This window comes from Lynx canadensis, chromosome A3 (genome assembly GCF_007474595.2).
Source record: "Lynx canadensis isolate LIC74 chromosome A3, mLynCan4.pri.v2, whole genome shotgun sequence".
NCBI classification, from domain to species: domain Eukaryota; kingdom Metazoa; phylum Chordata; class Mammalia; order Carnivora; family Felidae; genus Lynx; species Lynx canadensis.
In genome coordinates this window covers 21,542,372-21,565,837 of record NC_044305.1, presented here as the reverse complement: position 1 = coordinate 21,565,837, position 23,466 = coordinate 21,542,372, and the positions used below count along the sequence as shown (strand labels likewise).

General features: G+C 41.5%; 1 long non-coding RNA gene across 1 annotated transcript in view; it reads left to right on the top strand.

Moving 5' to 3' along the window:
• Positions 1 to 23,140, top strand: part of LOC115510121 — a 30,736-nt gene extending 7,596 nt beyond the window's left edge. The window contains exon 2 of the long non-coding RNA XR_003967625.1: positions 22,996 to 23,140. This is a non-coding gene — a long non-coding RNA (uncharacterized LOC115510121). The remainder of the gene's footprint in view (positions 1 to 22,995) is intronic.
• Positions 23,141 to 23,466: the final 326 nt, after the last annotated feature.

Genomic DNA, 23,466 nt, shown 5'->3' with positions numbered 1-23,466 from the left:
TTTTCCTCATCCTAGATGAACTCATCCATTCTTCAATCTTTCATCACCTAGGTGTAGACAACTGTTAGCTCACTAGCCCTAGTCTAGTTTCATGTGTCTTTTGAACATTCTGACCAGATGTTCTGGTATCACATGATTTTCTGTATCTCTACTCTTGCCCCACCACCTACGCCTGATTTTGCATTTTAGTCAGGGGTGTCTCTGTTCAGCAGATTTTAAAGAAGCTTTGGAGATACTTCTCAAAGATGAAAGACGAGGTTCTTTTCCCCATGGATCATAAGATCTTGTGAACAAAGAGGTCTAGCTCCTTTCTCAGGAGTCAGGAGGGTATTGAGCTCTGAAAATGTTTAAGCCACACATAGCTCTTGCTCACATAGCTTGCAGTCTAAGGGGCGGGGGGCATCCGACGGATTTGAAAACAGATGATCCAGTCCACAGCGTCGTTGGCGTTATAGAAGAATGAACAAAATCGGATGGCACGGGCAGGAGCATCTCGGCTGTCGGGAAAGCTTTGCAGAGAAAGTGTTGCTTCTTCAGTCTTCTCTCTATTCCTTCCTTTCTATTTCAGCTGCCACCATTGTTGTTTAGACCATTGGGACTTTGTCAAATAAGTAGTTTCCAGTTGGTCTTACTTTTTTGTTTTTGTGGATCTTGTAGCGGCATGGTGAATGTGGGTTTATTTTCTTTATAGGCCAACAGAACTGTTTTCTCTGGTCATAGACTTCAGTCCTACCTATTTCAGCTTCCTTGGAGGTGGGTGTTATTGAGATGCCTGATTTTGGCAGTGGACTTGAAGAAGACAGCCATAACTTTCTGCAGTCTCTCACTAGGTGTCGTTTAAATTGGGGGATTGCAGGACACTGGCAAGCTCAGTCAGCGGGGCATGCGACTGTTGATCTCAGGGTTGTGAGTTTGAGCCCCGTGTTGGGTGAGAGCTTACTTAAATAAGTACATAAATTGGGGGATTGATAAATTCAATTTATAAAGCTTACCCCAATGGAGAAGTTTACAAATGTAAAAATGACTACATTGGAGAATGTAGATGGCTCAGAGAAGCTTGTCAGCTCTATTGGAGAAAATAATTCAAAGCGTGTGCTCACTAGGTGTTAGTGTGGTGAATGAATGAACACTCACTTGGGGGTCAGACTGCCCATGTTTGAATCCCACCTCTGCTGTTTGCCAGCTGTGTGACCTTGGGTCAGTTATTAACCTCTTCAAGCCTCAGGTCTCCATCTTTAAAATGGAGATTTTATAATAGTGTATCTCTGCCCGCCAGTAGAAAAACAAAACAGAACAAAACTCCATTTTACATCCTTTTTAAAATACAGGATTAAATAAGAGTGGGTAGTGCTAAGTAGTGTAGTGCCTGACACATAAGTGCCCAGTAAATGTTAGCTTTTGATTTTTAATTATTGATATAATTACAAACAACACACATGCTGTAGCAAAAGAAAAAATGTATTTTTGAATTCTGCAAAGCTGCCTCAGTATTCCCAAGGTCATTGGTCCCTTGGAGATTAAGGTTTAGAGTGCTATAAAAGGAAATGAGAACAGTTTGTCACCCACACATGCCACAGTATAGAACTGTTCTCAATAGATTAAAGCACAACCCTACTCTGCCACAGTTAGCAGTCATTGATATCAAGAATTATGTCATCAACACAGTAATTCTTTTCCCCAGGTCTCTTTAATATTGCTGAGATATCTCACTGTTCCCCTTTTCTAGTGCCAGAAATCTCATTTACAAATTACTCCTTTCTTTTTCTTTCTTTCTTTCTCTCTCCACCCCCGCAAGGTTCCTGAAGGAAGTGGTTGTTTTGGTCTGAGTCTTATATAGCATAGAGAAATTGGAGTTAGGAGAAGGTATAGCTGAGATTCTCTTAATTTTCTCCGGAGTCAGCCATTTGGTTTTAGTATTTCAGCTGAATGATTCAAAGCCATTTTCTTTTCTGCAGTGTTCTAGGAGTGACTGATCTGAAAGTATGTTGGCCTAAACTTTAAAACCCCATCTCCATGGTGGGTTGGTAAATAGAAACTAGATTATCTTCATCCTGAGTTCAGTGAAAGATCTAGTGAGACTACCACAGTGCATTTTCATCTCTTAACTCGTTTTAGATTATCAGTTGCCTGTGAGCAGATTATCTACTTGGGCTCCTTAGCCTTCCTGTCAGCTCCCCAGCAATGTCCAAAGCCATTGACTGAACTGAGAAGGATTTGAAATCAAGCAGAGAGTGTTATGATGCTTCTCTCTGAATGTGTCTGACTGTATTCCAGAGGCACATATGCTTGGTTATTGAACAGTTTGTTTGGCATTATTTATGTGCTTGTTTTGTTAACACATAAACTTGAGGATTGATTACATTTTTTATTTGACCCACCTCTCTCCAGTTAAAAGCATCGGAGTTAAAATTATTTTTGGGATTTTTAATAAACGTAAACATTAACAGTACATCAGTCTTCTAGTGTATCTATCATGTTGGAATGCTATTTTCTTTGCAGCTTTGGATAAAAATAAAAGAATTGTAGCTAGAGTTTGTCCTGTTATCTTTTACTGGCCTCTTCAAACATTAATACTTCCATGGGAACAGCTAATAGCATCTCATATTAATGATAAGGGAAATCTGAGCATTTCAAGGCTATGTAATTATTGACAGAGAAGCTGAAACATGGAATGGGAACTCTGGCCAGGAGTAGCTGTTGGGCAGAGGAAGGTAGAAATGCCAGAAAATCAACAGAATGCTAACACTCAGCAAGAAAGGAGGATAAGAAACAACATCACCATTGATGAATTGGGGGTTGCCATGGGAAGAAACCCACGTTGAGGTTTCTTTTTATTTTATTTATTTTCTTATTTTTGAGAGAGAGAGAGCGAGAATGAGTGCAGAAGGGCGAGGGAGAGGAAGAGAGAGAATCTTAAACGAGCTCCATGCCCAGTGAGGGTTGATCTCACGGCCCATGAGATCATGACCTTGGCCAAAGAAAAGAATTGGACACTCATCCGACTGAGCCACCAGGTGCCCTTCATATCACCGTTTTAAAAAAGGAACCTCAGCCTGGGTGGCTCAGTCGGTTAAGCATCTGGCTCTTGATTTCGGCTCAGGTCATGATCTCACAGGTTGTGAGATGAAGCCCCTCATGGGGCTCTGCACTGACAGCATGGAGCCTGCTTGAGCTTCTCTCTCTCTCTCTCTCTCTCTCTCTCTCTCTCTCTCTCTCTCTCTCTCTGTAAATAAACATTTAAAAAAATTTAAAAGGTGGTATGAGTTATATTGAGTTGCACTAACTCCTCTTTTGTCTGGTGTCTTTGGAAAATGTGGTGTTCCTCATAAATAGATTTTCCAGATAGCAGAAACTTCTAAGTGGAGCGGGAGTGCTAGAATAAGAACTTTCTCTTTTTCCAGGTGGGGCAGGCATGGCATAGGGAGGGAAAGCGACTTGCCTCAGGATCCCACGTACTTGATTGATAAAATGGAGTTCAGAACGGTGCTTTTTCTGTATTTAAAACTTGAATTTTCATTTTGTGTGGAGTTCTTTCTGAAACATAAACATTCTTGCCATTCTCAATCGGTCAGACTGTTTTCTTAGGGTCATGATTATGAACACATGTTAATTGTGCCCAGATTTCTCTTACGGTCTTTTGAGGTGTGGGAAGTTTTTACTCCTGTATTAAAACACTTCAGAGTGTTACAGAGAGATTTTGAGTTCTTGTGCCTATTGTTTACAGTTTTTCTTGCTTCTCTTTGGTGTCAGCTCTCACTCCTTAGTGGTGTTGTTTGATGGGATAAAATAGGATAAAATCTAACCTCTGAGGCCCTTTTTGCTTTCTTTTCATGGTGTCCTGAAAAGTTGAGGTGGTTTGATGAATGAAGTGTTAGTATTCTTGGTCATCTTTGGATGAACTGTAAAATTTTAGGACTCTTAGTTACTGAAGTCTGTAACTAATACTAACCATATCAGTGTCACTTGTCTTCATTTTTCATCCAGCATTTCTTCTAGATCTCTTTGCCTACCATCTTGAAGGCTATCTCTCTTTATCTCTCTGGCTTTATCTCTCATTTCTTCTGTTCCCCTTCCCCACCCCTCCTGGGTGTGTACATCTGCTCTCTGGCTCCCAACTGTTGCTTCATCCAGAAGGACTCTGGCTGGTTGGGACTCGGGCTGCCTCATATGCTACACCCTGCCTTTACTGGACCTTTAAGACCCAGCCTTTGGCCTCAGCCCATTGGTAATCACCGTTGCTAGCCCATCTGATCCTCCTCGGAAAGGACAACTTGGGGAAGACTCTACCTGAGAGGCTTGCAGATTTTCAAGTTCTGCAACTTTGAGAGTCTGCAAGTTCATCTTAGTCTTGTCTTTGCCATTGTCTCCTGATCACTCAGCTGGAGTTGATGAAGAACAAACCAGTGTTTCTAGGGCATTGTGACACATGCTGACAGTCAGGCTGCGAGCCAGTGTAGATTTTTGAGGCTTAGTAAATTTCATTTAGATTAGTGATCCATATTGAACCTTTCTTTTCTTTTTTTTTTCTTTGAACCTTTCTTTAATTACTCAACAGATACTTATTAACTGCCTACTAAATGGAAGTTGCTATGCTAGATACTGGGAATAGAGATGCACAAGACATTTGCAGTCCCTTGGCTTTATGGAACTTATATCCAGGGAGGCAAGGCCGACAATAAACGAGAAAAACAAATGCAAATGAATAAGAACACTCACACAAGCAAACAAATACTACACACACAAAACCAAGATAATTTCAGATATGGATATGGAGAGGGGAAATGGGCTGATAGAGTGATGGGGGAGCATCAGGAGGTTCTAGAAGGCCTCTCTGAGGAGATAACATTTGAATTGAGAACTGATTGATGGGAACGATTTGGCTACATGGAGCTGCTGGAATAGCGACATAGGCCCAGGGAAAACCAGTACGAAAGCCCTAAGGTGGGAACAAGCTTGTCATGCTTGAGGAAGGTGGCTAGAGCATGGTGAACGAGAAAGAGACACGGAGATAAGGGTAGACAGAGGTCAGCTGTGGGGAAGTGGGGGAACTCTAAAATGTGTAGATTTTATTGTCAGTACAATGGGAAGTCATTAGGGGTTTTAAGCTGTGGTGTGGCACAATTTGGTTTACGTTTGAAAAGATCACTGTGTCCCCCGAATGTAAACTACATTGGAGGGGAGCAGTCTGGCCAGCTTAGATGTGCAAAGTGGGCAGAACTCACCTTTGTGCTGCAGAGGGCCATAGCTGAAGCTGTGCTCTTCCTAGGATAATTGCTTTCCCACCTAGGTGTTTTTCAGAATCTCCCAGTTCTAAACATTTAATCTGTGTTGTGGCTTAATCAAGAAGCAACGCTTTCCTCGTGCCAGGCTTGGCACAGAAAATGTGGGCATGGTGTCTTTTGTTGAGCACCCTGGCCTGGAGAGAATGAAGAAAGGAGCCCCCGTGGACCTGAGGACAATGCAGCTGACCTTCAGCACCTGGTAACTTGTAGGAAGCTTTGGAATCCATAAACTTTATGTGCTTCTGCAAAACAGTTGCAGATGGTCTGGACTGATGGTGCAGTATCAGTGCTGTTTTGCCCAGATCTACTGTGGCTGTCCTCTCCATGTCTGGTTTTACATTACAGCGGGTAATTAAAGGGGCACAGCTCTTTCTGGTTGGCTTAAGGGGAAATTTCAGTTTCTGCCAGTTGTGTAAGTGACTGCAGTGAGCAGTGGCTATGAATGGCTGCTTTTTGTTTTCAGAATTAAAAAACAAAAACAAAAACAAGCCCCCCCAAACCAACCAAACTTAAAAAGAACTCTTTCTAATGAAAGGGAATAATTGCCTTTGCTTTCTCTGCTGATTCTCCAGTGGGGGTTCTGCCATCAGACTTGTCAGACTTGGTTGGCAGGGACTTTTTCTCCTGAGTTAGCACAGAGATCTGAATGGGCAGAGATAACACAAATTAGCAATGGTACAAGCATATCTGCAGAGGAACAGATTTCCTTCTGACCAAAGGTGCCGTTGGTGGGCACCACCCTAATTCGCACTGCATCTCTTACCACCGATGACAGGACTTTTCAGCAAATAAAAAGAATTGCTTAAGCACCACCTGAGCTGGGCAGTTTTTATAAGACTTTTGAGTTTCAAAGGCCCTCAGGCTGCTCAATCTGCCAATGTGAAGTCACTGAATATTATCTCCTTGGCTTCTTACTGGGGACCCTGATACCTCATTTAGCATAATGAACTTGGGGAGACAAATTGTGATCTCTCTCTCTCTCCCTCTCCCCCCCCCCCCCCCCCCCTTTTGGCCAAAGATTTCTTCTTTTATCCGCACAGAACCTACAAGGACACAGAAGGCTCAGTGGGAGAAGAAATGGTATCTGCCTTCTGGCTGACATGCCTTGTGCCAGTGGTTGCGTGCGGGTTCCATAATGAAGATTGCAAATCACTTTCCGTCTTCTTGGAGCCTATCCCATAATTAGAAGATTAAACATTTTGTTTAAATTAGTAATTTTCCCCTACCTCCTGTGTGTGCTTAAAATCATCATTAGAGCAAGATGGAGTCTGGTTGTCTGATACCGGGCCCCACGTGCTAGTTTGTGATCGTCAGCAAGAGGTTGAGGAAGTCTTACTTCAATTAGAAAAGCAGTGTTGAGGGGCGCCTGGGTGGCACAGTCGGTTAAGCGTCCGACTTCAGCCAGGTCACGATCTCGCGGTCCGTGAGTTCGAGCCCCGCGTCAGGCTCTGGGCTGATGGCTCAGAGCCTGGAGCCTGTTTCCGATTCTGTGTCTCCCTCTCTCTCTGCTCCTCCCCTGTTCATGCTCTGTCTCTCCATGTCCCAAAAATAAATAAAAAACGTTGAAAAAAAAATTAAAAAAAAAAAAAAAAAAGAAAAGCAGTGTTGACCATGGTTCACCTTGTGTGAGGCAGAGGCACTTCTGACCATGTGAACTTTTCGATTGCTGAGTCCGGTGAGTAGAGCTTTTCTCAGGAGCGTGACACCGAGCCTAACAGGATACTATCGGGAGGAGGGCGCAGCTGGGCTTGAAGTGTTGCCTCTGCGTTAATGGCAGATTTGCCGTCACTTGAAAGATTGTGTTTATGGGGGAAAAGGGTTACTTACAGGGATGGTATGGTCCTGATTTGAAGTAAATGAAAAGCGACTCATAAAGGAGCTTTTAGAAATTGTCATACTTCTAGTGAAATATAAGAATATTTGTTTTCTCCTCCCTATGCCACCACACCAAAAGAAAAAGACCAAAGGGCAAGGAACTGCCGGCCCACTAAGAGCTCGGCATTGTGCTATTTGATTTATATGTGTCATTCCATTTCATCCTAAAAGCAACCCTGGGAAATCAGTATTCTTATTCCCATTTTATTGATGAAGAAAGGAAGTTCACAGAAGTTTAGTAACTTGCCCAAAGACACGAGGAAGTAGATGGCAGAATCTTTTTCCTAACAGAGGGCTCTGGGGGATGAAGGTAGCTGAAAACCAAGAAATCCCGAGAAAATAGAATGTAGCAGAATGCTACCATCCATCCCCCAATCTCGTACCTGCCTTGAGTCTACACCCAACAGAACACCATACACTGGTTATCAAACCCAGGAGAGTGGAACACTGTATGGGTTACCAATCCAGGGGAAGACTCCAGACACTTCTGCCCATTGCATCTTGGTTTTGGAGTTGCCAGTGAAAGCAGCACACAGTTAACTACCGGATGGACTGATGCTTTACTCACACAGAGAAGAGACAAAGCAAGATCAGCCCCTGGAATGTATGTCTGTCCCTTGTGGCTAGTGGGGCCCTCCCCCTTCCTCTGAAGCTGGTGCAGGGCACTTGGCCTACATGCAGCCCTCTCCTGCAACAGAAGGACCCCGACCCGAAAGCTAGTGGTGTGCCTGAGGGGCACTGACGTACATGCTTAAGCAGAGCGTAGGAACTCTCGTCGAGCATGAAACAGAGAATGATATTGCCACACAAGGTGATGAGCCTGGCACGAGCTGTATGGGCTCCTTATCTCTAGGTAAGGAAGTGTTCCAGGCCTGAGGCCATTCTTACACAGCTGAGTGGGGCTGGAAATACTGCGTGCAGGAGACTGCCTTTCCCAGCAATTCTGTATTGACATTACTTGGTTATATGTCTTTCTTCCCATTGGACTTTGGGCTCCTCAAGGACAGTGACCAGATCAGGGCATGCTGTGTAGTAAATGCCCAATAAATGTCTCTCGACTTTGAATAAAGGAAAGAATGAGAGATGAATGAATGAATGAAGTAGTGAATCAATGATTGGTGGCTGAATTTGGTTCTCTTCTAGGTGTCTTTTTATGTTGAGACTTAGCACCTCCACAGTTGCCTTCTCTTTCTTGTCTCTTCTTTATCGGTGGAGAGTGGATTAAGCTTTGTCTGTGGATGACAGTGGCCCTATCATTGCCTTAAAAACAGTAGATGATCTTCATAAAAGCCCGATTCTTGGGGCGCCTGGGTGGCTCAGTCAGTTAAGTGTCTGGCTATTGATATCGGCTTAGGTCATGACTTCACAGTTTGTGGGTATGAGCCCCACATCAAGCTCTGCACTGACAACACAGCTTGCTTGGGATTTTGTCCCTCTCCTCTTTCTCTGCCACTTCCCTACCCTCTCAAAACAAATAAATAAATGAACTTAAAAAAAAAAGCCTGATTCTTACAGTGTAGCCTGAGAGTTGACTGGCTTTTTTTTTTTTTTTTTTTTTTTTTAAGACTGGAGTTGCCTCTGACTCCAAAGCAAGAAATGGATTGATCTCTTTATTTGCCAAAGATTTGCTGCTGGTCTACTGTGGGCCATAATTGCTGTTTTCTCTTTACCCAACCTTCTAGGCAAAAAGAGATAATACAACAAGATGAGTTTTTATTTCATGTTGATTGTACCTGGTATACCCATTTTCTTTCTTTTTTTTTTTTCTTATTTATTAACTACTTTTTCTGGGTTAGGCACATCCTCAGTATGAGGGCTTTTTCTAGGGATGAGACTGTGATATGCTCAGGGTCACAGTGTAATAACAGACTTTGATGTCTACTAGTAAAGTCCATTTTCTTCTAACTGTACTATTCTCCCCCCTTTTTTTAAAAAAAATTATTTAATGCTTTATTATTTATTTTTGAGGGAGAGAGAGACAGTGTGAGCCAGGGAGGGGCAGAGAGAGAGGGAGACACAGAATCCAAAGCAGGCTCCGGGCTCTGAGCTGTCAGCACAGAGCTGGACACGGGGCTTGAACTCAGGGACTGCGAGATCATGACCTGAACCAAAGTCGGACGCTTAACTGACGGAGCCACCCCGGTGCTCCTTATGCTCCCCTTTTAACGATTCTAGTTTCGCATCAGTTTCTTCCATGCTTTTTGTTTTGTACAGGCCTGGGACACACATAGGTTTCTAAAACAAAAAGTAGTAGAGCTGCTAACAGTTCACTTAAGTTTAAGTAGCCTCGGGAAACACATCTGTAGCAAGCACAGAAACCAGTGAAGGCAGGACGATTTCCCAATCACAGGGTGGAAGTATGACGTACTGGAAAGAGCTTCAGGTTTAGACTGTTTAATCCCGCCACTGCTATTTTCTAGCGGTTTGACCTTAGGCAGTTCACTAAGCAAGCCGCCTGAGCCTTGGCTTCCTCACTTGAAAAACCAGGGACTGGGTATTCCCTACCTAGCAGGGCTGCATGAGGAGTAAAAAGATGATGAAATGTTGAAGGTCCCGGTACATAATAAACACTCAGTTCATAGTGACTATTGCACAGCATGGATAATCACTTGGTGAGGAGGCTGTAGAGGAATTCTTTATGGTTTCTTTAAACCCTAAGATTCTCTGACCTCAGTGCCTCCTAAGAAGCGATTTGTGAGATTTATATCTGACTTTGCCTATTCAGGCCCGTCCCGGCTTACTGACACGGCTTTGTTTAAAGGAGGTGGCCGAATTCCCTCATGTGCAGGGTTTTTCGGCCAGTGTTTCTCTGTGTTTTTTGGTATGTTTGCCAGGATTCTCAAGTTTCTAAGTAATTGCAGCCTGAGACGAGTTGGATTGATGTCAGGCTGCTTTAACACAGGTGTTATAAACAAGATTAAGAGGTTGTCGAGAAGGTATCCGTGGAGCTCGGGGACTGGCTTTCTGGAGTCGTTCTAAATTGACAGCTAATGGCTAGCCTTGATGGCTCTCTCTGAGCTGGTCGGAACTGACTAGAGATTCACCCACAGAGGAACCTTGCTTATGAAAATTCACTTTCCTTTCCTTTCTCAGAGAGTAAAGCTCCTGTAACATGTAATAATGTCTTTGCACTATGCAAAAAACAGTGGCCTTTGCACTGTTTTAAGGTACCTTTTTCTAAGACAGCCAATTCTTAGGGTTTTTTATTTTTGATACCATAAGCCTGCCAAGCTTCAAAGAAAACTTTAAAAAGGGGAGGGATGGTTCACATTATTTTATTCTTTATTTATGTTTCTGTATAAGACAATTAATTATCTTAATCTTTGGTAGAGTCCCTTCCTGCCCAGCAAAATAGGCGTTTCGCCTTATCTGCTCTGTCTACTAGATGCTACTGCTAGGAAATTGAGTGTCCTAAAATGTTCTTGAAGTGAACAGTTTTTAGCTTAAGATCACTTTAAAGCCATTTTATAGCCTCCCTGAGAGAGAGTTGTGGAGCTGGGGATAGAGCCTGTAGGAGGAATTTGTAGGGGGCAAGAGGCATTTACCCAGGCTCTCACAGAATTCCTTTCGATCATATTCCATGTGGCCACGTGGTCAGTGTTCTGTTTTCTGGGTGGAGAAACTGTTTCTGACTCTGAGAATAACTCATTCATCGTACTTGTCTTTATGGGCAACAGAGGTGTTTTGCAAACTTTAGTGGTTTCTAAAGCCTGTAGAAATAGTAAAACCTTTGAGTTGAGGAAAATAAAGTGCATCTTAGACAAGAGTAGACATGAAACCATCTCTTTTCATTGTTTTTGATGGGCTCATCAACAGGCATGTATTGAGGCCATAACACCAGATACTTCATTCAAGCTGAAAGGGGTAAATCGGCCCTAGAAAGAAAGTATATTCTATAATGATGCTATGTTTTCAGACTTTAAAGTATTACCCATAATGTTGAAAGATATTCTCTTTAACAGGATACTCAGGGTAGAGTTTCATGTGAGTTGTGTCTTCCTTGAAGTAAATGTGTCAGCTGTTCTGTAACAGACTTATGTGGATAAGTTTTAACCTTTAAAGAAAAGTGATGATAGTTAATGTCCTAGGCTTCTAAGATCAAAACCATGTCAGAACCGTTAAGGAATTAATGAGCAACTGTGAAAGACCTAGGTTACGTAAATGAGTAAAATTATTCATTTCTCACTTACGATCTGGTTCTCACTAATTCAGTCCCAGGTTATTCATCTCCCTTCCCCGTCCCATTTTCTCAAAACATCTTCACTTTCCTCTTTTCCTTCCTATCTGTCTTCCTGTGGTATACATCCTTTCTCCCGAACCACTCTTCTGTTTGGAAGAGGAATGAAGTTTGGAGTCTTGGCAATGACCTCAGAGGCAGCTTAGAGAAAAAGTAATTAAAGATTTCCTTGCCCCACTTTAGTCTTAATGAAATTGTCCATTGCTAGAGGCAATATTCCACTGGCTGGAATCGTCTCTGTCAGCATAATTACACATAACAGGTGTGCCATATTACTTGCAAAACCACTCTGTGGGTCTGCTGGCTGCTGAATGAATACTCCACCTCTCCCCAACCTCTGCGACAAGCACTTACAAAGTAGCTAACCTTTGTGCCACCCCAAATAATAAAGTGAATTTATTGTATCTGAGCTTTGGTTTAAAACTATAAATAATTTAAAACAGCATTGCCATATTAATTTGTTATTTAGGACTGGGCGGGTTATCCAAATGGTCTGGGGGAGGAAGTTCTTCCTGAAATCTCCATATAGGCAGATGGCACTAAGCTTTTACAAATGGGCAAGGAGCAGCTACAGAAGAGAGCTTTCCTGGTGAAAGGCATGGGCAGAAAAGTCGCGGAAGGGATTTTAATGTCAGTTGAAAGATGACGGCAGGGACAGACGATACAAATTATACATTTAAGATGATAGTTTCTGAGGTTGTGACTAAGGAAAGGGGTCTGGGGGTTGTGTGTACAGCTCCTGCAAAAGTGAGAGATTTCAGATCCTCCTCTGTCCTTGGCTCCAGGCTCAAGTCCTGTCACGTCCTTGAGTCTTAGTTTATTCATCTGTAAATTAGGAGGTTGTACTGATATTCTTTGAATCTAAATTTTACTATTACCCTTTATATCACCTGGTGCCACTGTTAGAGAATTTACTAAAGGATACATAAATATAACCCAGAATGGCATAAAATGATCAAATATATAGGTGTGTATGAATTCTGGCTGGCTGCAGTCACCGTAACGATCCAAGGAACTCTGAGAATATGTATACGTTATATACATTTGCTAATAGTAAGTTATGATTCGTGGGTAGTTTATTGGTTTAGCTGTTCTTTCCCCCTCATCTCCTGCTGATTTAGTACGTGGGTTAAGTGCCTACTCTGGTGTTGGGCACGTTGGGTGCTGAGAGGTGTTTGCACTGAGAGGCAAGGGTCAGATCCCAGCATTCCTGCTCTTGAGGACCTAGCATATGCATTGTAGAGGAGATGGAGATTTATTAATGCACGGTTGTGTGCTGATAGAGGTATGATTTGATACACTGCTGAGGAAGCCCAGAGGTCTTACTGGAGTTTTTGGAAGACTCTTAGAGAAGGTGACCTTTGAGCTGGAGCTTAAGGCTGAGTAGGATTTCTCTAGTTAGAATGAAGGAGGAAAGGAACGGGATCTGCCATTCATGACGTAGCTGTATGTATTTACCCCTTTCTAGGGCGTGGTTTGAATAGCCTGAGGTGACTCCGGGGTCCCTCCCTGAATCTTCTCTGATTCCCATATTAGTTTTTCCTATAGCAGGGTTTCCAGAGCATGTACTATCCTGCTCAGGCATTGTCTAGATTTAATGCCTCTTTTTAAAGTGCGGTGGCTAATTCAGTGCTGTGGGACTGTAGCCACATGGGATGTTATGCTTCTAATTAGGTGACCTTAATATGCATTAACTTAAAAAAATTTAAAGTTGGTCATCTTGTGGATTCACTGAATCCTGAGATTTACTGAAGTCATCAGCTCTTTTCTGAATGAATTGCTTTTAAGTCACATTTCCCCTGGCAGGGACTTTACATATTTGCCATTTTGAATTTAAGCAAAGGACTCCATGGTGCTTATACTCTTTTGGTTCAAACAGTTATGGTTCTACCTGTCTGTACTGCCAATTGCCCGCATTTCTCTATCTGCCCGCTTGAGTAACTTTGCGAAGGATCTTGTTGAGATAAAAATACCCAGTATGTGTTGTAAACCCTTAACCTTAGTAAACTCTGAGAACTGTAACCAGTTGGGTGTGACTTGTTCTGAATGATTCCCGGCTAGCTTCTAGGGGTCCCCGTTTTTTTCCTCTAAGCATGTGCATAACCATACCATTTTGCCAAATTTACTTAAGATCTTTTTTTTTTTAAGAAATAAAATTTTATAAATACAATTGAAGTCTCCTGTATGTTTACCCTTCTCTATGTAATTCCATTTCATTGTGGCCTCTCCCTAATCCAATTTCTTTATTACCCTTTTTAGAAGCAGTCACTATCCTCAATTTGGTGATTACTATTCCCACACATTTTTAAAATTATTACTACTTATGTGTACAACCAGTAATTGCTGAATTTTCTTCTCCTTTTTCTTATTACAAATAGTTCCAGTGAACATTCTTTATCTCCTTGTGCATATGTCTGAAAATTCCTGTAATGTATACATACCTAGGAGTAGAATTGCTGGGGTAGTCAGAACATACGTATTTTCGGTGTTATTAAGTATCATCAGGTAGTTCTATACTCATTTTTACACTCCTGTCAGTAAGTTTTAACAGATCCTGGTTCTTCACCTCTTCACCAACACATTGCTATATTTTAATTTTTTCATTTTTGGCCAATCTGATGCTATTTTACGATTTTTCTGATTTCTAGTGACATTGGGTCCCTTTTTACATGCCTGTGGTCTCCTCAGTATTTTTTCTTTTGTGATCATAATTGCAACGCTATTCTTTGTCAGAAGCTGATGTTAAGTAATTATAAAAGTCTGTTGTAGATGTAGGACTTTGCATTAGCAATCATTAAGAGAAATTGAATCTTAGGTTCTGTTTTCTTTTCAAAGTGCTGTATCTTTGTCTTATTTAATCTTACTCTCCCTTACTAAAGACAATCCTGTGAGGTAGCAGAGTAAGGGCAGAGCATTTTTATCTAAGGTCATATGACTCTTGAGTGATTCACAAGAACCTAGATTTTTCTGCTTATTGGTTTGCTGCTCTTTGCATTGTACTATGCTACTTCTTTTAGATCAGTGCAGTTATGTTGTTATTGTTGTTGGAGTAATGTCTAATATTCCCTCTAGCACCTAATAGAGTGATGTTCAGGTTCTGTTGGCTTAGTAAACACTTCCTGAGTGAATGAATGAATGATGATGGTTCTGGTGTAACTGAAAAAACATTCATAATAAGTCTGCTAAAATGGAGGTGGTTTACCTTCCAATGGTTTTACAAGTATCTGCCTTTGTTAGCCTTGATAAATAAAGAAACTGAATCAACATTCAGCTTTCTGATGCAGCTGCAGAATTAATCAGAGAAGATGTCAAAGTAAATCATGGATGCTAAAGTATGGTTTGTACTTTTAAAAAAGAAATCTACACACCCTTTGGAGGTGAGATGGATATATATATATATATATATATATATATATACACATTCAGGCTTTAACAAGAAGTAAGACTTTTTTTGGTAGGAAGAATTGATTAAGTAGAGTCTTAAATGACTAGTGATTTAAATCATAAATCACAACCATATTACTTGTCGGCCAATCAGATTACAGATTTTAAGTGAGAGTGTTGGTGATTTTAATTTTTTTTTTTGAATTTTTTTTTTAACGTTTTATTTATTTTTGAGACAGAGAGAGACAGAGCATGAACGGGGGAGGGGCAGAGAGAGAGGGAGACACAGAATCGGAAGCAGGCTCCAGGCTCTGAGCCATCAGCCCAGAGCCCGACGCGGGGCTCGAACTCTCGGACCGCGAGATCGTGACCTGAGCTGAAGTCGGCCGCTCAACCGACTGAGCCACCCAGGCGCCCCGGTGATTTTAATTTTTGATACATTGGTTTTTTCCCCACTCCTTGTGGGCATTGTTAAAACCCATGTTCTCCATAATTATTGTGTTCTCAGTACCTGTAATTTGTGTGTGTGTGTGTGTGTGTGTGAATTAAGTAATGAGAGTTCTATTTTATATTTGCAATAACTTGCTTTGAGATTTTAGTGTTTGGTACTTGTTTTTTCTCCCAGAAAAAAGGTAGTAAATTGCCATGACTCATTACATTTTTTTAAAGCTTCAAATCTTTTAAAGCCATAATATTAATATATATGAATAATTGGAATATTTCTCAGACATTTCTTAAAAATATGATAACCCCTTGTTGGTATACCACTTTGTAGTTTACATACAACCTTTTCATAAGCTGTTTTAGTCATCACAGCGACCCCTTTGAGGTAGGTAGAATTTTCTGTCCCTGATGGCTTTGATCCCTGATTATGAATTTTGGCTGATGGTAGTTGCAGAATTAGAGATTGTGAGCTTTTACAGTTCTGGTTGCCTTAAGCAAATTTGTAAGGGAGCCCTGATGTTAACTTTGGCAGGGTTTCATGCCTGCAAATATGATTGAGCAGAAGTCCTAGTTGTAAAAATGTCACCAGTGAATGTGCAGCCAGCAAAAGGAAGGGAAAACTCATTACTGCAGCTCATCTGTAACTTCTGGGTCAGGCCACTCACTACCATCTGGTAAAAAGAATGTTTGAAAACTCCCTTTTATTCTGACAAAATGTAATCAGGCGAGGTCAACAACAGATGATTTCTGAGCATTTCAAATCGGTTATACCAATCCGTCCACAAGCTTGGGTTTGTGACATTCCATATGTCCAATTACCTTAAGAGGTATCAGAAAGCTTTAAAATTATGAAACCTCAGAATAACGGCAAGAAGGAATTTAATTGTGTATATATACCTACCTTTCTCCCCTGTGTTGCACACTCCCCCCCCCCCCCCCGCCCCATATTAAAAGTGTTTATTCTGAAAAAGAAAAGGCAATGATAGAGAAAGAAAGAGACAGGATTACTGTCTTGAAATAATCTGAAGATTGTTTTTTTAATGTGAGAGTGAGACTAATCATGTTTATATTGCCTTTAGAAAGATTAGGAGAAAAAAGAGAGGGGAAGATTCGGGACCAAGGAAGAAAATTGTAAATTGAAAGGTTTCTCCTCAATTTAACAAACTCTCTGAGTGATCCAAAGATGGAAGGGGCACGACTTGGGGAGGAGGTAAGTTTCTGGTCACCGGAAGTGTTAGGAAAGCCCCAGCCGATGCCCAGCAGACATGTTTTAAAGGGGGTTCAAATCTCAGATAGATGATTGGGTTAGATCAGGGCTTCCTAAAGCCTGGGTGTCTCTAGCTCCTCAGAATTACTGCAGGAGGCTGTGAATCCAGACAGGTATAAACAGGCATTTTCTGTAGAGTGAATCTCAAATCTCTCCAAATTAATCCATCTCTCACTCTCTCTCTGTCTCATAAATGTAGGAGTTAAAAAACACAAATTCAGTGAAAAGTATTACCAAATAGATAGTAACGTATTTGTTGTCATTGTGTCCTTTCTCAATCATTGGGTATTAAAAGGTATGGCAGGGGGTGGGGCCTGTCATATATTGGCATTAAAAAAAGGATCCTCCTGTTAGAAGCTGTTAGTGGTAACCTCCCTTTCCAACCTTGAGGTTCTTTGATTTTTGAAATCAGTTGTGTAAAAGAGCGGTGGGAAGCTACATGTAGTGTCTTCTATGAGCCAGACTCTGCTGGGCACTCTAGAACATTGGCCTTCATGTACTTACATACATATATATACATTTATACCTAAATGTGTGACAAGTGGTCATTGTTCCTAGCTTATAGAGCGAGAAGACTCAGGCTTAGAGAGAGTACACGTACTTTCCAGGGCTGCTAACTAAGCAGAGGGACTAGGCTTTGAGTTTAGGAAAATTTGACTCCAAAACTCATTCTCTGTATAGGATATCACCATGCAAACAGGTTAACAATGACTAGTTAGTGTTGCAAAATAGGAAAAGCACTAAATTGGGAATTAGAAGCCTTGTATTATTGCCCATCGCAGACAAATTGCTTAAAGTCACTAGGCTCAGATTTCCCTATTTCTATAAAGAGAGGGATAAACTAGATTATCCCTTTGAGCTCAAATTTCTGAGTCTTTATACCATTGTTTGCTACTTAGGAAATAGTACTTGATGTCCCTACTTAGAAGGCCCTTTTTCAAAGTACTGAGTTTCTTGGTGCTAGGTGAAAAGTCCTGGTTTATAAATTCCTGCTTTATTATAAGGTTATAGAAGATTTCCTTTGACGTTTTCCATTTTTAATAGAATTGAACGTATTTTTTTCTCCCATTAACACGAAAGTACATTTTTTATGAAAATCACCCCCCTTTTCTAAGCGAGGTAACTTACAATATTGAACGCACTTAGACGTCCCCTCCGCCCCCCACAGTACACATCTCCACCGTTATATCCTAGTATAGATGTGCTCTTCACATTAATAATTGCACTGTGTGTTTTCATAATTTATCATAATGATGCCATTATTGCTTATTATAGAAGTCCCCTTTCTTTCCCCCCCCACCCCCAAGTCTAATTGAGGTCGAGACAAGACCATAAATGCGATAATATAGATTGCATGCTCAGAGGAAATGGAGTTGGTTTCATAGTGGAGTTTTAATTAGGCTTCGTTCTGGTGATGTAGCCTCTTCCTATGGTACATTACTTTGAGCCAATATAACTGCATTTTCCCACAGCTCCTCATTATAGCTACAGCTTCTCACTGCTTTTTAATTAAAAAAAAAAAAAGAGAGAGAGAGAGGGAGAGAGGGAAAAAATGAAACCAAAAGCTTAGGTTGGATATTGTCTGGGTACGCAGGGAGTATTCCTAGGCAGATTACTTATTTAATTTTTTAACTCTTTCAAAGCTTCATGGAGATGTCTTGATTTCTGCTTCCAGGGGGATAGATATATAAGTCATCCATCACACATGCACACACATAATAGGCTTCAAGGTTTTTCAGAAAGTAAAAGCATCTTTTATATATATGTATATGTGTGTATATATATATGTGTGTGTGTGTGTATATATATATATATATATATATATACACATAATCGTTTTTTTCTCTAGTCTTGTGGGCAACAGAAACAAAGCAATGACTTGATAAAGAATAGTTTCTTTTGTCATTCCTTCATCTTGAGGATCCCAAACACCTTTCAGATTCCACAACAAATTAATATCGAAGGTGACTGGTAAGAATGGCTTAATCCTTTTGGATTGGTTTTGTAAGCTGCAAGGAGAGCTCCAACCTGAGCTGTTGACCCCTATGACAGGCTGGGAGTGTTACATTCCCTTCCTGAATCCAGAGGCCTTTGGGCTCTTCTGTAGTGGAATCAGTTTGACAGCCCTGAGATTCTTCTCCACTTACTTATTCCTGTTTTGCCTTGCGTAACTGATCCCCCTCTCGGTAGTGAATATTGGTAATGTAGATCTTTATTTCTAGGTCAGCGTGTTGTTAGCTTCATAATTTTGGGGGGGGCAACCTTTCACAAACAAGACTTCAGCTTTTTGTGAGTCCATATTTTATGCAGTGTTGCTGGAAGGACAGTTCCATTTTGGCTTTGTCAGGAAATAGGAATCCCTCGGATGAAAATCCTCTAGATCTGTGGTAGCCAGTCTGGTAGCCGCTAGCTGTATCTGGCTCATCGGTACATGAAATGGAGCTGGATCTGTGCTGAGACATCGCTATAAATGTAAAGTAGTCTACCCAAACTCCAGAGACTTGCTGAGTATGAAAAAATGTAAATATCAATTAGTAATTTTTTAATATTGATTATATGTTGAAATGATAATATGTTTAATATATTCTGTTGAAAAACATTAAATTTAAAGCCACCTGCTTCTTTTTTACTTTTAAAATGCATCCCCTAAAAATTTAAAATTACATTTATAGCTTGCATTACATTTTGATTGGGCAGCTACGTCCTGGACTGTTACGCCCCCTAGACAACAAGCAGGGTTTATCTTATTCACACTCAAGTCCCCAGTTGCCAGCACAGGCCTTATACATAGTAGGCATTTAATAAATATTTGTTAAAGAAATGAATCTAAACCTTTTTTCTGAGTAGTCAAATTTCAGAGATGAGTAGAAACTTCACCCTTTGGAGTGTTCGTGTCTGAAAAAGAGACAGTTGAGAGTTGAGAAAACAAATTTTTTTTTTTTAAGTTTATTTTGAGAGAGACAGAGTGAGCAGGGGAGGGGCAGAGAGAGAGGGGGGAGAAGCATCCCAAGTAGGTTCTGTATTGCCAGTGCAGAGCCCAGTGTGGGGCTTGAGCTCACAAACTGCAAGATCGTGACCTGAGCTGAAACCTAGAGTTGGACGCCCAACCGACTGAGCCACCCAGGTGCCCCCGAATGGCTTGCCTATCTTTTGGAGGTGGGAGCTGATAATGTTGGTGAAAGAGCCATGTCAGAGCATCCTAATGGGTTCTGCCCTGCTCTGCTGGAGAGCTGTCACAAGAGAAACTCAGAGCTGAATGCCCTGTGTGACGGGGAAGGGAATTGTAGAAACGGTTATTGAACCTGAAGTTTGCCCCCTTAGGGGTGTTCTGCTTAAACTATTCCTAAAGATGAACAAAGCTGTTCTTGTCCTCAAGAATCCATACTGGCCCTGTCTGTCCCTGTGTCCCCATTTAGACATGACCCAGATGGAAGCCTGGGACTACCACTGGGCCAGCTTATACTTGAGGGCCCTTCAACCTTGCAGTTCCTTAATACATTATTTGTTGAATGACTGGTTTAACAAATACTATTCTAACGTGGCCATGACTTTATCTATGGGTATATGTTCTCGACTGAACGTCCCTCAGACCTGTCTCAGTTAGGGTCTTGGAATCATGGTAGATTAGCAAACTTCGCAGAGATCAGGTTCAACTTTGAGAAGGGGCCAGGTTGTCTTTGCAAGAGTTTATTGAAGGATCTCAGGCATCCCGTCTCCCCGCTTATAAAATAGAACTGTTAACCTACTTCTCTTCCCCAGAGATGTGGTGGAGATTAAAATAGGTGCTTTAAGTTCTGCAGAAGGAGAATGCTATTTCAGTGGAAATGATTAGAGGTAAAAGTGGAACTCCTCCCCTACGTCTGAAATGTTTGTTTTAAAAAAGTAGATCGGAAGGTGTGTTCCAGAGAGACATTGCTGGTGTTCTCTCAGTTTTACGTTTCTTAACCGGGGAGGTTGGGGGGGCGGGGTGGGGGAGGTATTTAGCTTTCTCCTTTGAATTGTGGTCCACTGCCTTTTCTCTCTGCCCTCAGAGATACACCATCCAGAAACCTCCTTTCCGTGGAGAACTATGGAGCTCATGCTTTGATTTGACTGCTGCGGCAGGCTCGCGCTAATCAGAATCGCAGCAGGGCTCGCGTTATGAGCCTGAAAGAATTAGTGTTCCCAGGGGGCTGAAGTTCCTTACCTGCTGGGGAGCCACACATTTCTGGTTTGAAGCCTGCCCTCCTTTAGGATCAAGCTACCTTCCTTCCTTTCTCACTTGAAAACCACCGCCTCCTTTTTCTTGTGCTCCCTGGTAACTGGCATATTGATTTCTTTCTTCTTTCTTTGCTGATTTTCTTAGTGTAGACCAGTAATGATGAAAATAGATTTTTGTAATTTTGTATTTATGGAAATAGAATGTTATCATGTGAAATTATAATCTCTCTCACGGAGGCTAGGAACAGAGTGAAAAATAGCGGGTGGTAACCCACAAACCGAAATGTCTAACGTGAGTTTGCTAAGCAGTGTCATATGCTCAGACTTACTGGCACACCTGGTATGTGGAACCAGCAGGGTGTGTGAATACAGAGGGGAATGACTTTGCACTGCTGGGATAGTGGAGTTCAGCAGCAGTGTGGATTATAAGTCACAAGGTGAGTGTGTAATGTGTTTAGTAGAAATTTGTCTCTTATCACCAGACAGCTTAGTGGCTTGGCAGCAAATGTGGCATTTCTTCTGTTGGTAGTAATAACCCATGTCGCACGTAGCGCCCTTTTGGTGTGCTAGTTACCCTAACAATAAAGAAAAGCTCATTGAGCCTAACACAGATGTCTTGTGTTGCAGACGACAGAATCATGTGGATTACCTTATAGTAATAATGCTTATATTTGTTCAGTACTGTTAGAGTTTAGCATGCTTTCACTAAAGTTTGCCACCTTTTGGTACAGCCTTCCGGTTATGATAAGTTCTGGGAATCCAGTGTAGAGCAGAGTGACTACAGTTAACCATACCGTATTGTATACTTGAAAGTTGCTAAGAGAGTAGATCTTAAATGTCTCACCACACTGAAAGAAAGAAAGAAGAAAGAAAGAAAGAAGAAAGAACAAGAAGAAGAAAGAAAGAAAGAGACAAAGAAAAGAAAGAAGAAAAAAAGAAAGAAAAAAAGAAAGAAAGAAGAAAGAAAGAAAGAAATCATTTTAATGAAAGAAAGAAGAAGAAAGAAAAAGAATGAAAGAAAGAAAGAAAGAAAATCATTTTGAAAAGTAATTATATGAGGTGATGAAGATGTTATGTGGTAATTGTTTGCAATACACACACACACACACACACGAATCAGATAATCACTGTGACACAATGTTACATGTCAATTACATCTCAGTGAAGCTGGGAAAAATGGTTAAAAACACACACACAAAAGCATCCTTTAAAGTTCACAGGGAAAAGGGTTATCATTTCCGTTTGTCATTTGCAGAGAAAACTGAGGTTTAGAGAGGTTAAATGACATGCCCAGAGTTGCATCAGTGGTAAGCTGAGCTGGTGGGAGACGGTGGGCTATTTGATATCTGGTGCAGTGCTGTTTCTCCTCGGCTCTGAAGCCCATTTCAGGAGTGCCCCCATTTTATTCCAATGTAATAAAGTCCCTGTTAAGAACTCCAACGGGGACTGCAGTATCAAAGGCAAAATGAGGACCTAACTGTACGGCGGACAGAGCCCTGGACCAGAAGTCAGGAAGTGCCAGTTCTGTTTTCAGTGCTGCCGCTGGTGTTGTGACCTTGGGTAATACTGCGTCTGGGCCTTACTCGCTAAGGCGGGGACTTCGGAGTGCGGTAGATAGGCCCTTGGATGTTCCGTGTGTAATATTCTCTGTTTCAGCTGCTCGTGAGTGACTGTAGTCTTTCTTAGACATGGATTAAAACCATGTGCGAAGGGATTGGTGTTGGGGATTGTATCATAACTAGTGAGCTGAGCCTAACCTATCTCAAAGTGGCTGTGTTCCCTGGGATTTCTGTATACACAGGAACTTTTGCAAAGTGGTAAAACTTTGCCTGTTAGAAAAAATTCTGTAAAGAAAAGAAAAAAGCCAGCTACCTTGTAGGTGATTTCAGTCATGTATTTATGGAACATTAAAGGTCTGAAAAATGACGCTTAGAGCTTTACTTCATGTTGTGGGAGAAATCGTATTGTATGGTGCTTTTCAAATGGTGAATTTTTTTTTAATTTTTTTTAATGGTTATTATATTTGAGAGAGAGAGAGGCAGAGCGCAAGCGGGGAAGGGTAGAGAGAGAGGGAGACAGAATCTGAAGCAGGCTAGGTTCCGAGCTGTCAGCACAGAGCCCGATGCGGGGCTCGAACTCACAAGCCACGAGATCGTGACCTGAGCCGAAGTCGGACGCTTAACCGACTGAGCCACCCAGGCGCCCCTCAATCGGTGAATTCTTGAAAGCTTTCAGAATATTGCTATGTAGGCCCTTCTGTGTCTTTTCCAGCTCTGGAATCCTGTATTTCTTTTTCTCTTTTTCAGCCCAACAGAGGCACCAAACGTCCCGGGATGATGAAGAGGAAGAACTGAAAATGCGTCGGAGACAAGCTGGCACTCGAGACCGCAGCCGCGGTCGGGAAGAGGAAATGAGGTGCAGAAGAAGCCGATGATGACAAAAAAAGACTGCTTAGATTATGATAGATAGAGAGGTGAGGAGGAAGAGGAAGAGAGGTAAGGTGGCAGGTGTGGCTGGCCCTGACACAGTATCCACGGAGTGTAATTTTAGGGCTGAATACTTAATTTCTCTGAGCTTTTCTGCTTAACCTGTAAAATGGAGTTAAGCTTATTCTTGCACAGTATTGCCATGAAGGTTAAGTGGGATAGTGGAGTTGGGAAAGCATTTTTCAAAGTGTGAAGATCATTGTAGAGTTTTAAAATTATCTGGATTATGTGTTGCAATCGAGACCCGAACACTGAACTGTGGGGCTCTTGGTCTTGAAGTGAGGAGGGTCA